Consider the following 25,708-nt stretch of genomic DNA (forward strand, 5'->3'; position numbering starts at 1 on the left):
TCTAGTGATCCATTCACAATCAGAAACTTTTTTTTCCAAAAAAGGGGTAAAGGTTGGAGACAGTCAGTTTTTATTACTTTGTCACCAGAAGGGAGATTTTCTGTCTGCCCTTCCCTCTCCCTTTACAGATCTATGTGGAATCTCTTCAATCAAAAGGTAAAAACTGTAATGAAGGGGTAGAACATCGACCAGCTCTTTATTGCCATTGGTGTCTTCCTGCCCAGTGACCTCTGTTTCCCCAATTTATTGTCCTGGTGTTACAAGTGCATAAAAATGAGAGAATGGCTCTTTAACAGGGTCACGTGTAGCCGTAAAACATTACAGAGGCTCTAACTTTTTCCCCAACTATTCAAAATATGTACAGTATACATACATATATATCACACACACACACACACACACACACATTATATATATCTATATCACACACACACACACACACACAGTACGTACACAACACTTGGCTCAATGGTACTCAATGGACAGAAGCGGAAATATGAGACTACTTCGAACAGAATGGGCCTTTCAAGCACCAGTACTTTTGCAATTCAACATTTTCAAAAAAGGAACAAGCTCCTAAGTATTTAATATTAGGTAGCTTTATTTTATGCTACTGGATTGCTGCTTTAAAGCAGAAGTGTAGACAAAAAAAGCTAAAACAAACATTTGTCAATTATCCTACCTGACAAAAATGCATAATCCCGTTGAACCAGTTTTCTAATCCAGAAAGCCCTTACCATTGACTTTTCTAAACTGTAGTTGAAGAAATATAGATTGGTCAAGGCTGTGATTGAACAGCTTGCTGGTGAGGCCTTCCCCATGCTTTCAACATAGTAACTCCTGATTAGCTAAGGCATTTTTAATGAATAACAAACTAATAGGGAGGAGTCCTAAATTGCTGCCTATGCTTACTCTTTGACCTATTTGTTACCACCACAACAATTTTGGCAGCACCAGCATACAAACTAACTTCCAGCCACTATGGCAGCCCTGAATTTGTTTCCATTTTTACTTCTAAGCTATGCAGTAAAAGTGATTTGGGTGGCTGTACACCTGCCACCATGTACCACTTCTACAAGGTGGGGAATGCAATTTTGAAGCTTGAGGTATTTGATAGCTATTTACTCAACATAGCCTTATTTTTTTTATATTTTACACAACATGGGGATTATATGGTGTTCGATCACTAAATAACATATTATCAGCTATATTTTTTTACTGAGAAAAATGACTTAACAGTAACGCAAATATCAAGCGACCAAAAAAAAAAAAAAAAAAAAAATCTATCTCTGCTTTTCTACAGAGTTTCTTTTTTCATAAAATATATAATGTTTTGGGGTTTTAAGTGTGCCTTTTTATTATGTGTGTGCAAAATAAATAAAAAAATGGTTCCAGCAGCAAAAGGTTAAAGCAACAGGTTAATTTTAACTTTCCAGCAGAAATTACTCCCCTAAAATTTTAGCCTTTTTCCCCATTACACACCTTTTTCTCTGCAGTCTTCAGGCCAGTCTATTACGTCAGTCTAGGAGTAATGTGTGCCCAGGCTGCATGATGTCCATAACCTGGATTCACAAGGAAGTGTGTTGAATAGCCCTGGCCATCATTTAACTTGGGAGAGACCAGCGATGCATGAAGGAGAAGAAAGTAACGGTCATTCCAAAAAAGTGCAGTTTGGCCATATTTATTATTTTTTTTTTTTAAGAGGAAGGGGTTAGAGTTAAAAAGAAAGCGCTTAAGGGAGTTCAGTTTTAAAACAGGGCTAATGGTCTCCCCACACCCATACAACAGTCCTGGGTCAATCACCACTGTAACACCAAGGGAAACAGAATGCTCCTCCATACCCAAAAGTAATGGGTATTTAGTTCTCCCCAGGTTGTTAAATGGAGCGCAAGGGAGTGAAGAGAGTATGTGCTGCGGGGGGTTAAAAGCAAACCAATTGTTCTAGGAATTAAAATGCACATAGATTTCTGGTGGCTGCACTTAACCAATAGTTTTAGTCTCATATTTTGAAGGACCTGACAGGGTCGCAAAAAGTATTACAATTTAAAAAGACACATAACCCTTGCCCTTTCAGGGAAAAGTGACAGTGTCTGTAAATGGGCTAACCCTGACCCACTAATACTCAACTTGCCAGCGCTACCTGCCACTCCTTTCTTTGTCGCAGCTGGTAAAAGTAATCAGTTCTTTCAGATTTGGGGGAGCGTAGTGAAACTTTGCAGAAGATCTTACCGAGCTCTGAGTCGATTTTGGGAGATTAAACGATTTGAGACAGGGATTCATTGCAGTGCGCTCCCTACAGCTGACTGCTAGCAGCTTAATGCTGCTCTATGATGAATCATAATTTTAGTGTACTGGTGAGTCAAAGGCTCAGCTATACGACTGTGTCCCCAGACTTTGAGGTTGATTTACTAAAGGCAAATATACTATGCACTAGAAATGCTTTTGGAAGTGCACTGCAAGTGCATTTGCTCTAGATCTGAGGAGAAGCTCTGAAATTATCATCAAATCATTTTCAAGCAAAAATGCAGTTTTATAATTTCCCTGCATGTTCCCCTCAGATCTAGAGCAACTGCACTTGCAGTGCAAAGACTATTGACCTTTAGGCTCCTTTCACACACTCCGTCCGTTGGACGGAGTCCGTTTTTCTCAGCGGGGGATCGAGCCGCCGATCCCCTGCTGAGCAGCAGGAGGACAGCTGTGTCTCCGCGCTGTGTGCGGAGACACAGCTGACAGTTCCCCATGCATCTCTATGGGGGAAATCGGATGTCAACGGACCGTCAGTCCGTTCTCACCCGATCCCATCCGATCCGCTGGACGGATGGAAAATAGGGTTTCCATCCATCCAGATTTGACGGATCGGATCGGGTCGGATGTCAGCGGACATGTCTCCGCTGACATCCGATGCCCAATAGGAATGCATGGGGGGACCGTTCAGATCCGCCAAAAAAAGGGACAGGCGGATCTGAACGGTCCGCCTGTGTGAAAGGGGCCTTAGTAAATTACCCCATTGTGTACAAAGTATTTATGTTTTGCTTCCAACTTAGATTTGTAAAGCACTTTGAGCTATATAGACAGCAGTAATTACATGAAATGGACCATATGAAGCAAGATTCACTCGTATTTGTTGCTTATGCCATGTAATGCTTCTAACTAACGCACTATGCAAGGTAATTATAATGTGATGTAAATATAGGAAGAAAGGAACAGTGAATGCATCTCAAACCCATTTCATATGCAAGGCACTTCTTTGCTGAAAGCATATTGTGAATGGCTTTCATTTGAGTGCAAAGCTCACGTTTGCTAACTAACAGAGAAAAGCCAGAGACAGATCAATAAAAGCAAACAATAATCCTGATTATGAGCAGTACTCAAAATTATCATGCTGTTAAAGAAATCCTCTGGGTGATAAAAACCCTCCTTGTCAGAAAATATTTATCCAATTAGTTTTAAAGAATAACTCCATCACAAATACTATTTTCTGATGGCGTTGCTGTTTAGCTTTTTAAATACAACATATTAGGTCTCACTCACACGGGCGTACCAATCAATACTCCCGTGTGAAGGGCTGTCTTCAACTGCCTGGGAGGCACAGGGGTGTACAGGCAGCCTGTTCAAATCAATGACAGGGGGCCGGCTGCACAGAACTTTATGCACATCTCTGGAGTGTACATCTGTGTGGGTGCAAAGTCCAGATCGGAACGCAGTCTATCTATGCCCTAATCCGTGCATTGGACCAGCATGGATGTGCACAGAGGTCCATGCAAACAGCTGCCTGTCATTGATTTAAAATGGTTGCCTGCAGGCCTCTGCACAGAACCACCTGTACATCCTGGGTGGCTAAAGACAACCCTTCCCATGGGCGTACGGATTGGTACACCTGTGTAAATGAGGGCCGAAAGTGTAAAGTGGGGGAAGGATCAAAAACCCTATAATTTTATGTTTTTTTCTGTCTTTGTCTCTTTGTGAGGTTTCCCTTTACTTCATGTCCTAGAGACACAACAGAAAGTGAGAGGAAATCTCAAAGTGAGACAAATCCACTTCTGTCACCAGAACAGGTGTCCCCACTGGAAGATCACCCCTCTCCTCTTTTTCTGGGGACAACTGTAAAAATGATGTATTCCCCACCCAAGTTTTTGTGACAACGGTCACGATAAAAAATACAGATGGTAAAACTACAGTACCTAGCAGAGACACAGACATCAAAAAAATATTGGCAGGGGTTCTAACTCTTTGCTACTGTTTCCAAAAAAAATAACAAAAATTTTTTGGGCTATACATTATTTTGAACTGTACCTAAACCCAAAAAGAAAACTGTAATGTATTGCAACTGACAAACAATGATAGAGGCGGCTGCAATATATAGATTTATTTTTTTTACCCAGGGATCTGGCCAATAACACACTTCCTCTTTTAGGGTGACATTACTCCTCCATTATCTCTGGAGGAGTACCATAGCTACTCCTGGACAGCAGTATTGGCATCCTGTAGAGAGGCTAGTGTTAAAATTAAATTATTAGATTTAGATGGACTTTACATAAGTGACTAACAACTCCTGGCAAACAACAACCCCCTCTCATCCCTCCCACTACCCTTTAGCCAACTGCCAGAATGTAAAATAAAAAACCCTATTGAAATACCCTCTTTACTTACCTAAGCCTGCGGTCACCTGACTTTCAGGTCCAGATCCTTCATTCCTCTTCAGTTTTTTATTTTTCTGGCAAGGTCCTTCTTCAGGTGTCCATATCACTGTCTGCATAATGTGGACATTTTCTATTGGCTGCCCAGTGGCAGGTTCTCTTAGGAGACAAAAGAGGACTGATGTAATTGCAAGGGGACAGTAGGGGATCAGGACAATGAGGGATAACTTGCACATCTAGATCAGTGGTTCCTGCAGTGGGAAACAGCACCGGAAACTGACCCTGGTGGTGGATTCTTCCTATCTTCCTTCATCAGACAAGACAAAAACAAAAAAAAATGGCTTACGTGATTGGTTAGAGGGGTGTGGAAGGTCAGGAAGGATGGATGGATGGGAAAATGTCTATTTTTGCCTAGAGATGGGCTTTAACACCTAATTCAGCTAAAACTTTATACAGGAGATCTAAATTCACAGGATACATCTTATCTTTTGTAATATCAGCATTGTAATAAAAATACAAACAATTATTATTTTTGACAATACAATATAGGCTTACTTGAAAGATCACTTTTTAGGTTGTGATTTCTGCCTGACAGCTGGTCATTTCTTTCCACAACTTCCTGGATTTTCTGCATACTTTGTGGGTTCTCCACTGTTGTTTACATTCGATTTCTAGGGACTACATATCCCATTGTACCTTACTGCCTGCCAGCAGTGATGATGTTGTGTTGTCTGTACAGTATGTGCCTCCTTAAACTTCTCCTCTCAGCACCTCTGTACTTCAGAAGACAGGCTCTGTGAAATAGATGATGCACAGGGTATAGTGAATATGCATCACAGATTCAAGGAAGTAAAATGTGTGGGGATCTTCATTAAGTACATTTTCAAACTTCAAGATTGTTTAGATTACCGGAGTAGGCTATAAAATTCAAGTTAGACTTACCGGTAACTTGTTTTCCAATAGTCTTTCAGGACAGCACCTTAGAGAGATGGCTCCTCCCTCTCCTCATCAGGAAACACCCCATCCACCAGATTTTAAAAGGAGGCTTCTCCCACCATTCGTCAGTTTGTAGAAGAGTACCTCCGGCCCATGCTGGAACACATAAACAGATATGGTTAATCACAGCAATACATTTTATACAATAGGGCGGGATCCTCCTGCTGTCCTGAAAGACTATTGGAAAACAAGTTACCGGTAAGTCTAACTTGAATTTTCCCTAAAACGTCTTTCAGGACAGCACCTTAGAGAGGATTATCGAGACTTACTCAATTTAGGGAGGGACCACAGCTTGCAGGACCTTTCTGCCAAAAGCCTGATCTTCAGCTGCCAAAAGGTCCAACCTATAGTGTCTTGCAAATGTAAAGTAGCTTGACCACGTAGCCGCTTTGCAGATTTGATCTGGAGTGGCACCAGCTTTCTCTGCCCATGTGTCACGGAACCATGAACCAGACGTACAACAACAGATAAGTGAAAATAAGAAAGCTTTATTGAAAAACAAGCTATAAAGCAAAAGTCCAAACGGATGGCGAAACCGATGCAGAGTCTTTGCGAAGCCAGGGGTCAGGAACCAGCAGGGTAGTCAGACGAAGCCAGGATCAGGAACCAGCAGGGTAGTCAGACGAAGCCAGGATCAGGAACCAGCAGGGTAGTCAGACGAAGCCAGGAACAGGAACCAGAAGCAGCAGCAGTCTTAGAAGCATGTGAACACAGGAGGACCAAGCAGGGAACTGAAGCCACAGACCTCCTATATATATGAGCTAGGCATCCAGCTCCTCCCAGTGGGAAGGAGGAGCCGCAGGGTGGGAGGCTACAAGAAACCCAGAAACCAAGATGGCCGCCAGCACATGTCAAACGAAGGAGAACAGCAAGAAGGTAAGACCATGACAGTACCTCCCCCTCAAGGGCCCCTCCTCCGCGGAGTAAAGAACGGTTTCTGAGGGAAGCGTGCGTGGAAGGCTCGGAGCAAGGCAGGAGCATGGACATCTGCGGAGGGAACCCAGGAACGCTCCTCTGGACCATAACCACGCCAATGAACCAAAAACTGCACCCGACCGCGGACCAGGCGTGAGTCCAGGATATTGCTCACCTCATACTCCTCACGATTGCCCACTCGGACCGGACGAGGCCGAGGAACCGAGGAAGTGAAACGATTACACACCAGTGGCTTCAACAGGGAGACATGAAACACGTTGGAGATCCGCATGCCAGGAGGAAGTGCAAGGGCATAGGCTACCGGGTTTACCCTGCGAAGCACTCGGAAGGGACCAACAAAGCGAGGCGCCAGCTTGGGAGTGGGCACTCGAAGGTTGAGGTTGCGGGTGGACAACCATACACGGTCTCCGGCCTGGTAGGAAGGAGCAGGCGCTCGTCTGCGATCAGCCTGGAGTCTCTGGCGCTGCGCAGAGACCTCAAGGGACTTCTGGATCTGTACCCAAGAAGCACGTAGGACGGAAAGGTGATCCTCCACAGCCGGAATATCCTGGGGAGAGAATACCTCCGGTAACACGGCAGGTTGGAACCCATAGTTGGCCATGAAGGGAGACGTCCCAGAGGAAGAGTTCACCGCCGTGTTCCTGGCAAACTCAGCCCAAGGCAGGAGGTCAACCCAATTGTCTTGGTGATCGGAGACATAGCAACGAAGGAATTGCTCCAAGGCCTGATTGGATCGTTCTGCGGCCCCATTGGACTGAGGGTGGTAGGCCGAGGAGAAGGAGAGATGAATCCCCAACTGGGAGCAAAAGGCGCGCCAGAACCTGGACACAAACTGACTCCCCCGATCCGACACAATCTCCTTGGGCAAACCGTGCAACCGGAAGACCTCCCTGGCAAAAATCGTGGCCAACTCCTGTGCAGAGGGTAACTTCTTGAGAGGAACACAGTGGCACATTTTGGAAAACCGATCCACAATCATGAGAATGACCGTATGGCCTCGGGATGCAGGGAGGTCCACAATGAAATCCATCCCCAGGTGTGACCATGGGCGCTCCCCGGTGGCTAAGGGTTGCAGAAGGCCCAACGGAAGGTGCCGAGGGGACTTACTCTGGGCACAAACGGAGCATGCCGCTACATATGCGGCGATGTCGGAACGTAGGGAAGGCCACCAGAACAGACGTGAAACAGCCCAGGACAGCTGATTCTTTCCAGGATGCCCCGCGGTCTTGGAGTAATGGTAGGTTCGCAACAACCGAGTGCGCAACTCCTCAGGCACAAAACATCTGCCGTTGGGTCTCCCAGAGGGAGCACCAGATTGAGCCGCCAAAATCTGCTCACCCAGGGGAGAGGTCAGGCTGGTGCGAATGGCGGCCAGGATCTGATTCGGAGGTATGACCGAAGTCGGAATCGACTCCTCCCTGGACAGGTCGGAGTACTGCCGTGATAAGGCATCCGCCCTGATGTTCTTGGAACCGGGTAGGTAGGAGACCACGTAATTAAAACGTGACAAGAACAGAGCCCATCTGGCCTGACGTGGTGTCAATCTCTTGGCCTCAGAGAGGTAGGTCAGATTCTTGTGGTCCGTCAGGATGAGGACCGGAACCACCGAACCCTCGAGCAAGTGCCTCCATTCTTTAAGAGCCTGCATGATGGCCAATAACTCCCTGTCACCAATCTGGTAGTTGCACTCCGCGGAAGACAGTTTCCGGGAGTAAAACCCACAAGGAAGCAGAGGACCCTCTGGTGTTCTACGCGGAGACAGAAGGGCGCCTACTCCCGTCTCAGACGCGTCCACCTCGAGGACAAAGGGCAACCCAGGGTTGGGATGCGACAGAATCGGAGCCGACACAAAGGCGGACTTTAGAGCCTCAAAAGCTCGGATGGCCTCGGGCGGCCAGACCTGGGAATTACTGCCCTTCCTGGTCAGATCCGTGAGAGGCTTGGCTAGCATGGAAAAGTCCCTGATGAACTTCCGATAATAATTGGCGAAGCCCAAAAAGCGCTGCAGGGAGCGAAGACCACTGGGCTGGGGCCACTGTAAGACAGCCGAAACCTTCTCAGGATCCATGGAGAACCCCTCAGCGGAAATGATGTAACCTAAGAAGGTTACCTGGGATCGGTGAAATTCGCATTTCTCAAGCTTACCGAACAGCTTGTTCTCTCGTAACCGTTGCAACACTCGTTTGACATCCAGAATGTGGGTCTCCATGGACTCAGAATATACCAAGATGTCATCCAAATAGACCACCACACACTGCTGCAACAGGTCACGGAAAACATCGTTGATGAATTCCTGAAAGACTGCGGGCGCATTGCACAGCCCAAAGGGCATAACCAAGGATTCATAATGACCGGTCCTGGTGTTAAACGCGGTCTTCCACTCATCGCCCGCCTTGATCCTTACGAGGTTATATGCCGCCCTCAGGTCGAGTTTGGTAAAGACCGTGGCCCCTTTAAGGCGATCGAACAGCTCGGAAATCAAGGATATCGGGTAATCGTTCTTGATCGTGATGCGATTGAGACCCCTGTAATCGATGCAAGGCCTCAACTCACCGCCCTTCTTTTTCACAAAGAAAAATCCAGCCCCTGCCGGGGACGAGGATTTGCGAATGTGTCCGCGTGAAAGCGCCTCCCTCACGTACTCCTCCATGGCCTCATTCTCGGCTACCGACAGTGGATAGACTTTGCCACGAGGAGGAACGGCACCAGATTGTAACTCGATGGCACAATCGTATGGGCGGTGCGGAGGTAGGGCAACCGCGCGCACCTTATCGAATACATCCCGGTACTCCTCGTAATCAGGGGGCAACAGAGAGTCCGAGGAAGTACACAGCAACTTGACAGGCCCATGGATGCAACTAGCCCCACACTGCGGTGACCACGAGAGGATCTCGGCCGAACTCCAATCGAAAATCGGATTATGCTTCTGGAGCCAGGGGTACCCCAAGACCACCGAGTAGTGTGGAGACGAAATAACCTGGAAGCAGACCGACTCTCTGTGGACGGCACCAATGGCTAACCCCACTGGAAGGGTCTCATGAGTCACGTGTGGCGGCAGAAGGGGTCTGCCGTCTATCGCCTCAAGAGCCAGAGGAGAACCTCGAGCCTGCAGAGGAATGGAATTGGCGGCAGCGAACACACTATCAATGAACAAACCACCAGCACCAGAGTCCACCAACGCCTGGGTCGTCACCGAGCCCCCGACCCAGGAGAGGACAACAGTGATCAGTGGTTTGTCAACACGGGAAACCGGGGACGAGGAGACTCCACCCAAGATCTGCCCCCGACAGGATCTCAGGTGCGAGCGTTTCCCGGACGGTTCGGACATGCCAACCGAAAATGCCCACCGAGACCACAGTACATGCATCGGCCCTCGCGTCTCCGGAGTACCCTCTCCCCCTCGGACAGGCGAGCAAACCCCAGCTGCATGGGTTCACCCCCAGACAAGTCATCCCCAGGAGGCGTGGGAGGAGAGGGAGGCACGGGTGGGACAACAAAGGTAGGCGCCAATCTGTTAGGAGGCCTCCGCAGACTCTCCTTAAAGGAAGGTCTCTCCCTGAGTCTGGTGTCAATCAAAATCAGGAAAGAAATAAGAGACTCGAGCTCCACTGGTAGGTCCTTAGCTGCAACCTCATCCTTCAAGGCATCCGAGAGACCATGAGAGAAAGCAGCGACCAGAGCCTCATTATTCCAGCCCACCTCTGCTGCCAGGGTACGAAACTCAATGGCGTATTCAGCTACGGATCGTGAACCCTGTCTGATGGACATAAGGAGCTTTGCAGCAGAGGCAGCACGAGCCGGCACATCGAATACCTTCCGAAGAGAAGCAACAAAACCGGAAAACTCGGCAACCACCGGATTGTTGTTCTCCCATAAAGGGCTGGCCCAGGCCAAGGCCTTGTCCGAGAGCAGCGAGATTAAGAAGCCCACCTTTGATCTCTCAGTAGGAAAGGCATGTGGCAGCAACTCGAAATAAATGCCCACCTGGTTAAGGAAACCTCGGCACTGAGTTGGCTCTCCCCCAAAGCGCTGTGGAAGGGGGGCAGAACCGGACATACCCCGAAACACCGCAGGCGCAACAACAGGTGTCGGGGTAGACTCTGGCGCAACAACCGGAGCGGCAGTAGGAGCGGGCCCAGGAGCGACAACCGACCCATCGGCAACGGGAGCGAAATGAGCCGTGCGTTCAAGCAGGGTTTGCAACGCCACGGCGAACTGACCCAACAGGTGATCCTGCTGATCAAGTCTGGCAACCAGCGTGGGTAGCGAGGATGGCCCTGTACCGTCAGAATTCATGGCTTGGTCCTAATGTCACGGAACCATGAACCAGACGTACAACAACAGATAAGTGAAAATAAGAAAGCTTTATTGAAAAACAAGCTATAAAGCAAAAGTCCAAACGGATGGCGAAACCGATGCAGAGTCTTTGCGAAGCCAGGGGTCAGGAACCAGCAGGGTAGTCAGACGAAGCCAGGATCAGGAACCAGCAGGGTAGTCAGACGAAGCCAGGATCGGGAACCAGCAGGGTAGTCAGACGAAGCCAGGAACAGGAACCAGAAGCAGCAGCAGTCTTAGAAGCATGTGAACACAGGAGGACCAAGCAGGGCACTGAAGCCACAGACCTCCTATATATATGAGCTAGGCATCCAGCTCCTCCCAGTGGGAAGGAGGAGCCGCAGGGTGGGAGGCTACAAGAAACCCAGAAACCAAGATGGCCGCCAGCACATGTCAAACGAAGGAGAACAGCAAGAAGGTAAGACCATGACACCATGTAGTGGCTAGCGCTCTAGTAGAGTGAGCTCTGATCCCCTGTGGGGGAGATAATTTCATTTGGGAGTAAGCCTCTGAAATAGCGGATCTGAGCCATCTGGCTATTGATCCTTTTGATGCCTGGCGACCTTTTTTGTTGCCAGAGAAAAGAACAAAAAGAGAGTTTGATGATCTAAACTCTTTAGTAACCTCCAAGTAGTGTATAAGAACCCTTCTTACATCTAGGTAGTGAAAGCTTTCTTCCTTATCTCCTGATGGATTAGGACAGAAGGTAGGTAACACAATTTCTTGTGATCGGTTTCTCGTTGAAGCTACTTTTGGGAGAAACCCTGGATCCGTCTTAAGAATTATCCTATCTGGATATATGGACAAGAAAGGTTCGATAGCTGATAAAGCATGTAATTCACGGATTCTTCTTGCTGATGTTATTGCCACCAAGAAGACCGTCTTGAGGGTAAGGTTTTTTTAGCGTAACCGTTTCTAGTGGTTCAAAAGGTTCTTTTGTGAAGGCCTGAAGGACCACCGACAAGTCCCATTTGGGGAAGCTTCTGATAGGCACTGGTCTGGAGCGGGTAAGGGCCCTGAAGAATCTGATGATTAGAGATTCTGAAGAAATGGGCCTTTCCAAGAATACCCCCAGGGCTGTTACTTGTACCTTGAGGGTACTTACTGCCAAACCTTTTCCTGCACCCTCCTGTAGGAACTCCAAAATTGAAACAATACTGTCCATTTTTTGATCTTTCGATTCACACCAGGTATTATAGGTTTTCCAAACCTTTGCATATATATTCCTTGTGACTTTTTTTCCTACTGGAAAGTAGAGTCACAATTAATGCATCTGAAAATCCTTTCCTTTTCAGCAGTTGCTCCTCAGATACCAGGCGGTGAGCTTTAGCTTTTCCACTTCTGGATGATAGACTGGACCTTGAAGCAGTAGGTCTTGACGAAGAGGGAGCTGAAAGGCAGGTTTGACTGATAGTTAAAGGACAGTCGAAAACCAAACCCTTTTGGGCCAATAAGGAGTGATCAGGATCACTGAGGCTCCTTCCATTTGGATTTTTCTCAACACCAACGGAATGAGCTGGAAGGGGGGGGGGGGAAGGCATACCCCAACCTGAACCTCCAGGGATGTGCCAGGGAATCTACTCCCAGAGAGTTGTCGTTTCTGTGGAGTGAGTGGAAGTTTTGCGTTTTCTTTCGTTGCACACAGATCCACCTCTGGCTTTCCCCAAGTCTTGGTTATCAACATAAAGACTTCTGGGTTCAAGCTCCATTCTGCTTCTCGGATCTTCTGCCTGCTTAAATAATCCGCCACACTGTTTAGTGTACCTTTTAGGTGGATTGCTGACAAGGAAAGTAACTGACTTTCCGCCCATTGCAGAATTTCCGTTGCCAAAAGCTGTAGGGTTTTGCTTCTTGTGCCCCCTTGCTTGTTTAGATATGCCACTGTAGTGGCGTTGTCTGAAAGGACTTGAACATGAGTTCCCTGAAGATTTTGAGAGAAGGCAGCTAGGGCTAGGCCGACTGCCTTCAACTCCTTCCAATTTGAGGATTTCCTTGTCTCGGTGTTAGACCAAACCCCCTGTGCCAGGTTTTGGTTCCAGTGGGCTCCCCACCCCCATCTGCTGGCATCCGTTGTTAACCTCTGGTTTGCTGGGAAGGACCAGGCCAATCCCTGGGACAAGGTTATCTGATTTCTCCACCACCAAAAGGGACCTTTTGACCTTGGTGGGGATTTTTACCTTTAAATCCAAAGTCTCTGGATTGTGATCCCAGATTCTGAGGAGGAAATATTGGAGTGGTCGAAAATGAAGCCTTGCCCATTGGACGGCTGGAATTGATGCAGTCAGGTTTCCAAGGACTGACATGATCTCTCTGATCGACCACCACTGATTTGTTTGTAGCCTTGCTACCAAATTCTGTATTTTGACCTGTTTGTCTTCTGGTAGGAAGATTCTTTGTTCCACAGAGCATATCTGAAACCCTAGGAACTGAACCCGTTGAGCCGGTGTGAGATTCGACTTCTTGATATTTACTATCCATCCCAGAGACTCTAGATGACCTCTTGCCTTGTGCAGGTCCTCTTGAAGTTTTTCCTTTGACGGGGCAAAGAAAAGCAGGTCGTCCAGGTAGGGCACCACAGAGATTCCCTGAAGGCGGAGGGGAGCTAAACACTCTGCCATTACCTTCGTAAAAATACGAGGGGAGGATGATAGCCCGAAAGGGAGTGCTTTGAATTGGATGTGAAGCATTTCCTTTCCCAGATTTACTGCCAACCTTAGGAATTTCTGTGAGCGAGGGGCTATAGGGATATGTAGATAAGCATCCCTTAAGTCGATTGATGCCATGAAGCATCCTTTTGTTAACAGGGTTCTGACTGTAAGAATTGAGTCCATTCGAAACTTTTTGTACAGAACTGACCTGTTTAGTGGTTTCAGGTTCAATATAAGACGAAAATCCCCCGATGGTTTCTTTATCAAAAATATGTGGGAATAAAATCCCTGATGTTGTTCCTCCACTGGTACTGGACAGACAACTCCCTGTCGCCTCAGGTCCTTTAGCAGGTCCATCATAGCCAGGGCTTTTTCTGCATCTCTTGGGAGGCTTGTGACAAAGAACCTTTCGGGTGGCGTCTCTGAAAACTCTATGTTGTAGCCTTGGGACAGCATATCCAGAATGTATTGATTTTCTGTTATGGCTGCCCAATAGGGGAGGAATTCCCTCAATCTTCCTCCCACCGGCAATGTTTTGTCATTGTGTTTTATTGGTTGACACAGGAGGATGGAAGAGAACCCCTCCTTTCCCTTTGGGCTTTTGTGTCGACCAGTTTCTTCTTTTCTCCTGGGGTCTGCTATTTTGCTGAGCTTTTTGAGGTCGAAAAAGCTTTTTTGCTGCCTGTTTCTTCTTCACAGGAAAAGACTTCTTTTTGTCCGCTGTTCTATCTAGAACAGAGTCTAGCCCAGGCCCGAATAGTAGATCCCCTTGAAAAGGAAGTCCACACAGCTTATTTTTAGAAGCCGTATCCCCAGGCCATGTCTTTAACCAAAGAGCCCTTCTGGCTGAGTTAGATAAAGCTGCAGATCTTGCTGTCATCTTCACTGACTCTGCTGAAGCGTCAGCAATGAAGGCTATGGCCGTGGAAAGCGTGGAGAAGGAATCCAAAATTTCCTGTTTAGGTGAATCTGCTGTGATGTGTGCTTTTAGCTGGCTAAGCCAGTATTCCAGATTCCGGGACACACAGGTTACTGCAATGGCAGGTTTCAGATTCCCCATGATGGTTTGCCAGGATCTTTTAAGTTGCTGGTCCATCTTCTTATCCATGGGATCCCTCAGGATTCCCATGTCTTCAAATGCTAGGTCCGTTGACCTAGAAACCTGGGAGAAGGCTGCATCAATCTTTGGCATCTTATTCCAGGGAGCTCCTGGGTCCTCATCAAAAGGAAATTGCCTTTTAAAGGCTTTAGGGAAGAAGGTTTTCTTTTCCGGATCAGCCCACTCATGTTTTATTACATCTGAGATGGCCTGATGCACTGGAAAGATACGGCCCTTAGGCTCTTCCAAGCCTGCATACATTTTATCATGCAGGGACAGTTCCTTCTTATCCTCCTCTAGACCCAGGGTGATGTAAACTGCCCTCAGGAGACCATCCACTTGCTCTAAGGATAGTTTGTATTTAGTGGGCCTACTTTGTGCCCCTCCCTCCTCTTCTTCCTCTGAATCCTCTATGGAATGTGAGGGGGAATGATCTCCTTGGGTGGAAGGACCCCCTTCTGTCCCCACCGAAGGAACCAATTGTGAACCCTGAGAGGAAAGTGAGGCTGATGGCTGACTTAGGGCAGGATCCTGTAGGGATGACCGAAAGGATTGGATGGTAGCATCCAATTCCTTCCTCACAGATGCGACTAAGTCGCCACAAACTGCAGATGCTTCTTCTTTTACTAGTGCATCAATACACCCCTGGCAAAGTGTCTTTTTCCAGCTTTCGGACAACTTTGCTTTGCATGAAGGACACTTTCTCTTGAAAACAGTTTCAGAGCCTTTAGCCTGGAAGACATGAATGGGAAAACATACACATGCTTCTTAAGAGTCAGCCTGATTCTCAGGGCCACCAAGGTGCACAGAAAGACATTTTAAGGGAAGTCCCATGTGCCCTGACAGGCCCCCAGCCACCGGGGGGAAAGATAAAAAGGATGGAGAGAGACCCCACAGTAAGATAGGCCATAATAGAGATACCCCTTACCTGGGCCTTACTGGTGCCTGTGCCTGTCCCACTCGCTGATGAAGCTTCCATCGCTTGGCAGCGGTATCACCCGTGGCTTTGGTACCGGTTCCGGAGACCAAAGCACACCTGCACTGGACCGGAACCGGAATAAGGCACCAGCTTGCTCATCCCTTCTTCCTCTGCGTCCGGCGGAAATGATGCCATACGCCCCCTGCAGAACGCTGCCCTTCCCGGAAACCTCACTTCCGGTCCGGACGAGCGTCACTCGATCCGGAGAAATGGCGGCAAATTTGAAAAAAGGCGGCGGAGGTCTAAGAAAAATTGTTCCGCTCCTCCAAGATGCCTTCCCAGGGCTGTGCTCTGCGGGGTCCTGACTCAGCCTAGAGCACTGAAGAGGAAGAAGGAGCCCATGCACTGCAGTCGGTCGCGTGAATGGGAGAAGCAATCGTCTCCAAAAAAGGGTAGGTGGACGTAGGAAGCCCGGTCTCTCAGGATAGCACCTTAAGAGCCCAGCTCCCCACAGAGGTGTTCCTCGGCCGGAGGAAACACAAAAACTGACGAATGGTGGGAGAAGCCTCCTTTTAAAATCTGGTGGATGGGGTGTTTCCTGATGAGGAGAGGGAGGAGCCATCTCTCTAAGGTGCTGTCCTGAAAGACGTTTTAGGGAAATAATTCATATTCAAATGTGCAAATGGATTATGATTTTACATGTTGACCATAGATACACACTTCCGGACCGCACACCGTGTATTTATGTTGGTACTTTGAAGTTAAATACCGGGATTATGGCAGCAGATACTACTTTTTTTTTTTTTTTAAAGCCCGTGGTGTGTGAAACACACTCAAAAGACTTACACCCGGTGCATAAAAAAGTGCACACACGCAAAACGTGAGACACACAAAAAGTGCACAAGGCGTACACATAGCCCTCCTCCGAAGAGGAAGGGCCCTGACCCTGATCCCCCGGGGCGCAAAGCTCCTGACGGGGACTGAGGTACTCACTTTGGTCCGCCCAGCCGAAGCCAGGCAGACCCCGTGCTCCAGGGGGACTGCCGAAACAGCCCACCCCAAGTACTTGGTGGGGCTCCCCCGAAGGGAGACCCCATGAGAGAGGGCGAACTAAGCCAGAAGGCCATATCCACCCCCTCCCAAGACTTTCAGGGCAGGCCCGAGGACCTACGCCATACCAGTCGTGCAAGTGACAGTACAACCAAAAAGGGACAAACGTGAACACACGACAAAGAAAAACAGAGTGGGGAAAAGGGAAGTGGAGAAGTGCTGGGTAGTGCCAAAGTGCGAGACCTTGACAGGCCCCCCGGCCAGGAATAAAAAATTCTTCTGGTGCTGGCCAAAAGGCCCGCCCCAAGAGGCAGGTGCAGAAAAAGTGTGATGGTGCAGTGACCAAGGTGCCACAAAAACTCAAGTGAGCTGCCCCTCACCAGTGAGAATTGAGGCACCCCTGGGCTGCCACCCCAGGGGCACGTACACCACGGGCTTTTTCGGTCTCAGCCCCCGGCCAGACCCAATGTAGCCCTTCCTATCAGGAGGTTTGGGACATAGACAGCTTAGGGAGAGCCTGCCTTCAACTGGGGAAAAAGGCCCCCCTTGCAAGCCTGATTCACCAAGGAGGAAAAGGCCCCCCCACCGCCATCCGCATTCCTCACCAATTACATCCAGGAGCAGTACTAACCGGTGGACAAAGCCGGCTTTCTCGCTCCCTTCAAACTGATAGGGGCGGACCCATTCAAATCAGAAGGCGGTGGACCCATCCGGCTTTCTATGACAGTACCTACTTCCCAGTCCCCCAGTTACGCCCAGGGCGCCCCGGTTAATTTCAGCCCCTGCCGATACTAACCATCAAGGTCCATACCAACTGATAAGAACAGATACTACACTTGATCTTAGCCAAAAGGCAGCAGATACTACTGCTGCAGATCATTATAAGATGCTTCTTAGCTTGTTTTATGGTATCACACTATGGGAGTTTTCTTATTATATGGCCATTGAATGCCTGTCGGCTTGGGGGAGATCGAACCTACAGGGGCAAGGCCGTTACACAGGGAAAACCAATCCTATATGTGATAGAAAAGCCATCCCACTCCATACCGGACCATAGCGTTTATGACCCACATGCAGTATTGCTACGGGGTCCTTGCAGTCTGGTAAGTGCAATCATCCTAAGGGAGTGGAACTGCACAAGATTGCGCTTTATTTGCATATTAAAGGAGCACAGAGCACATTGCACTTTTTTCTTCACTGGCTACCTGCTGAAATTGGATTCTTCTATATTGGCGGAATTTGGACTGTCGGGACTCATAAGAAAAGACTTGTTTTCATATTTATTTATATTTGTTGTATATTTATACACTTATGCATAGCGGGGAATTAGAACTTATTGCACTTTAGTTCGACCAACTATATTAGATTATTTATTCATTTAAGGTTGATGGTCCAATATTTATACACTTTATTGAAACCAGATCACTTAGCACTTTTTTTCATTTCTACACATTCAGTAACAAATCTTTTATTCTTGCATTTTTTTACACTTTCCCAAAGCACACCTATTCTTGTGCTGTGTACAATTCTATAATGGCGGCAGATAGCTGGCATAACCCCAGTTCTTTTTTTAAACGGCTGGCGGTCCACTTTCACATTAAGGAGGTCCCAGCGGCGGGAGCCCCCCCACCCCTGCTGCTTCCGGGTCAATCTCCCCACTTACTGGAGTGGCCGGTAGCGGGGAAAATGATCCGGTCTGCTCTCCTCTTAGGCAGGAAGTCGAGTGAGGGCAAGATGGCCCCCACTCGACTCTATGGCCTTGGAGGACCAGAGCAACGTCATACGTCGCTTCCTCCCAACGGCCTTACATGACCCCCTTTTTGACCCCAGATCTCTCAATAAAGAGGTCCTATCCTGCTTATTTCTATTACAAGGGATGTTTACATTCCTTGTAATAGGAAGAAAAGTGAAAATGTTTTTTTTTTAAAGGGACAGTGAAAAAATAAAAGATAAAATAAATAGGGGGAAAAAAATTAAAGTGCCCTGTCCCCGTTAGCTTGCGCGCAGAAGCGAACGCATACGCAAGTTGCGCCCACATATGTATACAGTGTTCAAACCACATGTGCGGTATCGCCATGATCGTTAGAGCCAGAGAAATAATTTATTGCCCTAGACCTCCTCTGTAACTCTAAACTGATTACCTGTAGAAATGTTTTTAATTTTGAGATAAAAGGTTTTAAAGGCTATATTCACCTTTCCAGAAAATAGCCTATGCAGTCAAGGGGCCCCCAGTAGGCATTAACTGCTTCCAGACCTCCATATGTATATGTATATGTATATATATATATATATATATATATATATATATATATATATATATATATATATATATATATATATATATAAACTATCTCATGGTGAGCAGCTATACCAGGATCAGGGCTAAAGCAGTTCCACCGGGGAGGCCTTTCTGAAGAGTGGGAGGAGCTTATCTTCCCTGAACTCTGCTGTAACCTTAAAAAAACTGGCAGCGACGAGGATTTTATCATTTCTGCTTTGTTTGTTTACTTGCGGTTACTGGCTAGTAAAGCAGCTCATCAAACCGATCTTGGCTTCTTTGGAGGGCAGAGAAGAAATCAAAGTAATGTAAAAAAAAAAAATGCAGAATTGGCCCAATGGGCAACCGGTAAAAAAACTGTGCAGCTCAGTAAAAAAAAAACACTTAATTTTGGTTTCATACCTTTTGGCCATTTGGGCCCCCCAGAAGCCTGGCCAAACTGAAGGATGCTTGCTCTCAGCGTTACATGAGCGAAAACCATTAACATTACTAAATTTTTCTTATAACATAGCAAATCTGCACTTTTTGACTGTAGTTCCACTTTAAACAATTTGTTCTCAGTTTCTAAAGCTGTGTTGGCTGCAAAAAAAAATAAAAAATAGTAATAATAATTTGCAGCCTGTTTACACCTTGCTTTCGCATCATAGGATCGTAGAGCAAAGGGCCTTGTCACTCTGTCATTGTTTAGTGCAAACAATTCCGAGAAAAGTTCTATCTGAATTACACACCAACTGAACTAAGACTCTGCACTTTGCTAAACAGAGATTTGAAAAATTTGAAATTAATGTAAGATTTGCAGAACGCTTTTTCCAAACTATTGAACGCATTTTGGCAATGGAAATTTAAAGCATTCTTGTCAGGTAAATGCAATTGCTGGACCTGCAAAAGAAGAAATTAAATATTTGCCTCTACTTCTGCCCAAACTAGTGAATGCTGGCAACAATGAAGAGAAATCTGCTGGGAAACTGACACCCCCAGATGCTCGATCCCCTGCTGTGCAAACGATTCCACCTACCGACCTACTTGTCACTTCAGGACACAAAAGTGACGCAGAGGCCGGTGGGAGGAACCCCTTAGTACAGCGGGGGACACAGGAGATCAATGCACTGTGATGTGTTGGTTTCATAGCAGACTTCAGAGGAAGATTTTTCTTCAAAGGGGTGGCATTCGGCAGTGCAGGCAGCAGAAGAGATATTTACTATCCTATCCTATCCTGCAGGTAGAGCTTTGAAGGACCTGACAAGTTTACCTAGAACTTTAGCTTAGATGTATAGCTTTGGAAGCATCTTTATTTACCTGGCAGGGTTGTTTTAGCTACTTCACTATGCAAACTGCACCCCGGAGTCATCAGTTTCCACACAACCTGTAGTGGCAAAGACAAACTCTGAGTGTACGTATTAAAAGAAAATGTACAGTGCGTCTTATAGTAGTAGAGTCATCTTTGCCCTCTCCCTGGGTCAGGCAGGTAACCTCTTCTGGTCATGCAGTCAGGTACCACTTTTTACCAAATTCAGTCACAAACCTACTCCTCTTCCTTAGACCTATGCCATGGCTTTGCCTCAAGTCATACAGTCAGGTCCCCCCTCCCCATAATCAGGAAGCCAATCCCTAGTAACAAGCAAGTCACAGTAAGATAACCACCACGCTCATTTACATCAGACATGTTACTCAGCATGGTCCAAACACAAGACCAAGGCAAATAGCCTAGTTTTCAATTGGGCCAGGTCATTGGTGAGCATTGAAACAAATAGAACATGTAGCATTTTATCTCAGTGCTTTGCATTACAACACAGAAAATGAAAAAAAAAAAAAAAAAAAAAAAAAAAGGCATTTGTAAGGGGGGGGGGGGGGGGTAACTTCTGGATGCACATTATACACCAGCATGTGCACTGCATGTGTGTATGCATGATACACACTTTTGAGTCCTTTACTCCAATTACGCATTCTGAACCCTGCATTCTATGTGTTACGCATTCCTGAGCCCTTTACTCCAATTATGCATTCTGAGCTCTACGCTACGCACCCCTGGGCCCTGCGCTCTCTGTGCTACGCACCCCTGGGCCCTGCGCTACGCACTCTGGATCCCTGCATTATAGACAATATGTTGTACATTTCATACACTTGACTACTGTGCCCTGTATGCTGTTCTTTACAGAACATGCTACTGACCACTGCACTCTAAAGCCCCGTACACACGTACCGAATATCGGCCGTCTTTTGTCCGGTGCTGTCCTGTTGGCTGAAAAGTGCTAAAGACTACACACAAATTTTGTCGGCCAACAACAGCCGACTGCAGAAGTGATGTCATGTGATGGTTAACTTTCCGTGTGTTTTTTCTTTTCTGAGCATGCCCAGTCTTGCTAATCTGCTGTTTGTCGGCCGAAATCTGTACTGACTGGCGAACAATTGGCCGTTCTGGTGACGGCCAACAAATATTTTAAAGTCTGCACAACAGATTCTGTTCGGCCGAAAATGCGCTGTCGGCTGTCGAAAGCATCATACTAACACAAGCCTGCAATCGGCCGATCGGTCGGCGGCCGAATATTTACGGCCGACAATCGGTACGTGTGTACGGGGCTTAAGTCAGTGTTTCTCAACTTTTTTTTTTCAGTCAAGGCACTATTTTAAATTATCGTCCTGAGGCGCCCCATTCTAAAATGTAAAAAACGATCCTACTAGTTTAACATAACGCAGCAACATCCATGCGTATAACACCCAACGTTAGAGGTGTTTTTTTTTTTCCAAAACCAAAAACACTTTTGCACATTGGTACTTGACTAATTGGTACTGACTAGTATTCCAATGTTTCTCTTCACCCTCAATTTCTCTCCATCAGTGCTGTAATGTCACCCCAGTGCTGAGGGAGAGGAACATGGGAAAGCCAAAACAAGGATGCTGTAGAGGCGACAGATATCCTCCTTAACAACTGATGACATCATTGGTTGTTAGGATGCCAGTGTCTAGAAAGTTGTAATGGTGCATAATGAAAATCTGTGGCTTTGTGTAACTAGCAGATAGTCACAAACACAATATCTCCTGCTCATGGAAAACGTGCCCGCTCCAGATGAGTAAGCTAGATCTCAATTCAAATTCTATAGGATAAATGCAGTCTTGTTGCCCTCAAAGACTGGGGGAGTCTGGAACCATACAAAAGAAACACAGGGTGCACTGACCTAGTGCATTATCCTAAGACAAATATTTTATTTGAATAAAAAGTGGTAAGTAATATACCTACAAAACTAATTAATGTAAAAAAGATCATCACAAACTCCAGAAATTCAATCCATATTCATTAGACTCATGTAACATAAAAATGTATATTAGTGCTAAAGAAAAGGCCTTCAAAAAATACAAGACTGAGGGGTCATTGGCAGCATTTAAGCACTACAAAGAGTGTAATAAGAAATGTAAAGACGAAATCAGGGCGGCTAAAATAGAACACGAGAGACATATAGCGGAGGAGAGTAAAAAGAACCCCAAGAAGTTCTTTAAGTATATAAACAGTAAGAAAGCGAGGCCAGAACACATTGGCCCCATAAAAGATGATAAAGGAAAAATGGCCACTGAGGACAGAGAAAAGGCGGAAGTGTTAAATAATTTCTTCTCTTCAGTCTTCACAAAAGAATCGGGGGGCTACACGAACCCAGCTTGTAAGGCCGAACTAAACAACACACCTCAGGAAGTGCCGCCATGGCTAACAGAGGATAGACTTAGAGCTAAGCTAGAGAAACTTAACATAAATAAATCCCCGGGACCGGATGGCTTGCACCCAAGGGTTCTTAATGAGCTCAGCCAGGTGATTGCCAGACCATTATTCTTGATCTTTAAGGATAGTTTACAGACGGGTATGGTGCCAGCTGATTGGAAAAAAAGCCAACGTGGTACCAATATTTAAAAAGGGGCCGAGATATATCCCGGGTAACTATAGGCCGGTCAGCCTAACATCAGTAGTCTGCAAAATTTTGGAGGGGATGATAAGGGACCACATACAAGACTTTAGTAATGAAAATGGTATTAGTAGTAATCAGCATGGATTCATGAAAAATTGTTCTTGCCAAACCAATCTATTAACCTTCTACGATGAAGTGAGCTGCCACTTAGATAAAAGGTAAGCCTGTGGATGTGGTGTATCTGGACTTTGCAAAGGCCTTTGACACCGTTCCCCACAAACGCTTACTGTACAAACTAAGGAAGGTAGGTATGGGTCATAAGGTGAGTACCTGGATAGAGAACTGGCTCCAGGGGAGAGTACAGAGGGTGGGGATTAATGGGGAGTACTCGGATTGGGCGGGTGTGGAAAGTGGGGTCCCCCAGGGTTCTGTCCTGGGACCAATCCTGTTTAATTTATTCATAAATGATCTAGAGGAGGGGATATCTAGTACAATCTCAGTATTTGCAGATGATACTAAATTAGGCATGCCAATATCTTCTATGCAGGATGTGGAAACCTTGCAAGCGGACCTGAACAAAATAACAGGGTGGGCAACTACATGGCAGATGAGGTTTAATGTTGAAAAATGTAAAGTAATGCACCTGGGGGCCAGAAACCAGAAAGCAAGCTACTCACTAGGGGGGGAACCTCTGGGTGAGTCTAAGATGGAAAAAGACTTGGGGGTACTGGTAGACAACAGGCTTGGCAGTGGCATGCAATGCCAAGCCGCTGCAAGCAAAGCCAACAGAATACTGGCATGTATAAAAAAGGGGATTCACTCCAGAAATAAAGAGATTATTCTCCCGCTCTACAAGACTCTGGTCCAGCCATATCTGGAGTATGCTGTCCAGTTCTGGGCACCGGTCCTCAGGAAGGATGTGCTGGAACTGGAGAAAGTCCAGAGAAGGGCAACAAAAATGATTAGGGGAATGGAGGACATCAGCTATGAGGAAAGACTACAAGCACTGAACCTATTCTCTCTGGAGAAGAGACGATTGAGGGGGGATATGATATCAATGTACAAATACTGTACTGGCGACCCTAGCATAAGGAACAAACTATTCAGAGAAAGGAGATACAATAAGACACGTGGCCACTCACTAAAACTAGAGGAAAGGCGGTTTAACCTTAAAGTGCGTAAGGGGTTCTTCACTGTAAGAGCAGTAAGGATGTGGAATTCTCTTCCACAAGCAGTCGTATCAGCAGGGAGCATTGATAGTTTCAAAAAACTAGTAGATGGGCACCTTAAAGACCACAACATACAGGGGTATACAATGTACGGTTAAAAGCAAACACACACACACACATCATAGGTTGAACTGGATGGACTGATGTCTTTTTTCAACCTCACTAACTATGTAACAGAAATGAAGGTCCAATGGGCTGATGGGGTTACCTCTTCTTCAGAGCTACAAGCTTTGTGTAACTAGCAGGCAGTCTTCATCCACCCGCTGGCTTGTAAACAATTTTTGATCAATTTTTAGGCATTTTGCCAAGGCACCCCTGAAGAAGCCTCCAAGGCACCCCTGAAGAAGCCTCAAGGCACCCCTGAAGAAGCCTCAAGGCACCCCTGAAGAAGCCTCAAGGCACCCCTGAAGAAGCCTCAAGGCACCCCTGAAGAAGCCTTGCATACACTAAGCTGGGTGACAGAATCCTAACTCCTTTTAATACACAGGATTTTTGCCACCTACAAAAACCTCCAACCCATCAGCAGCCACCACAGATGACACAGTGCTGAGCGGACAGTACTGTGTGCAATGAGGTTTTCAAAATATTTTATGGCAAATGTTTTTGTTGCATAATTGACATTTATCACTGTATGCTTATAATGTATTTTACATGCGTTTTCATCCCTGGTCACCTGGGAAAAGTTGACGTGAATATGATTCAAAAAGCGCACGGTGTGTATTTTGTGCGCTCCCATAGAAGGTGCATTTTTGGACCTATGATAGATCTGCAGGGGAATATTTTTCCTGCCCGTTTGATACATACACTTGGAAGCTTTAAGTTCATACAAGTGTACACAGAGCACCAAAATAATGCAATGCCACGCTGTATAAGACACATGGCTGCATTCTATGTGCAGTGACACAAGGGTTGTGGTTTGAAGAAGCCAGAAAGAAGTGACACATTCATCACAATGAGCCCCCCACAGCCCCGTGACCCCTCATGCCAGCCACATAGTAAACTAACCCCTTCCCTCCAGTCAGGTAACCCCCCCCCCCATTGTCAGTCAGCCCCACTGCCGTCCATTCCGGTGACTCTTCTGCACTTACACGGGGTTTCCGGCCCGTTCCTCAGGAGCCCCGCACTCTCCGGTCTCTCCATTCCCTTTCCCCCTGCTCCAGGCAGCACCGGTATCACGCCCCCCACATGATCCTGACAGCCCAGGAGGATTCCTCTCACTTCCTGCTTCCGGGGCGCAGCTCTCGCGACATTCCGTTTCCTTGGATACTAAAGATGAGCACTCCCGTTACTATGGAGACCGCCGCGCCAGACAGACCGTAGTTACGTGAAATCAGGGCGGCAGTGAAAGTGCTGGGGACAGCGACTGCCATCGAGTCACGTGGGATCTGATAGGGGGCGACTTTCCTAGCTACTGAGGAGACGAAGAGTGTATATGTATGTGAGAGGGGGCAGGGATGTCTAGGGACCCCTATATGTATGTGAGAGGGGGCAGAGATGTATAGAGACCCCTATATGTATGTGAGAGGGGGCAGGGATGTCTAGGGACCCCTATATGTATGTGAGAGGGGGCAGGGATGTCTAGGGACCCCTATATGTATGTGAGAGGGGGCAGGGATGTCTAGGGACCCCTATATGTATGTGAGAGGGGGCAGGGATGTCTAGGGACCCCTATATGTATGTGAGAGGGGGCA

The 25,708-nt window shown here is 46.9% G+C and overlaps 1 protein-coding gene across 2 annotated transcripts in view; it reads right to left on the minus strand.

The window, feature by feature from the left end:
• Positions 1-25,161, minus strand: part of TMEM250 (transmembrane protein 250) — a 32,463-nt gene extending 7,302 nt beyond the window's left edge. The window contains exons 1-3 of one of the 2 annotated variants that reach the window (XM_082262817.1): positions 25,102-25,161; positions 4,651-4,940; positions 1,483-1,608 (exon numbers count right to left, since the gene is read on the minus strand). The gene's annotated coding sequence lies outside the window, so the exon portion shown is untranslated. Of the gene's footprint in view, positions 1-1,482; positions 1,609-4,650; positions 4,955-25,101 lie in introns of those variants that run through there. The other variant, XM_082262818.1, reaches the window with a different exon arrangement.
• Positions 25,162-25,708: the final 547 nt, after the last annotated feature.

This window comes from Pelophylax lessonae (assembly GCF_965119305.1).
Source record: "Pelophylax lessonae genome assembly, chromosome: 7".
Lineage (NCBI taxonomy): Eukaryota > Metazoa > Chordata > Amphibia > Anura > Ranidae > Pelophylax > Pelophylax lessonae.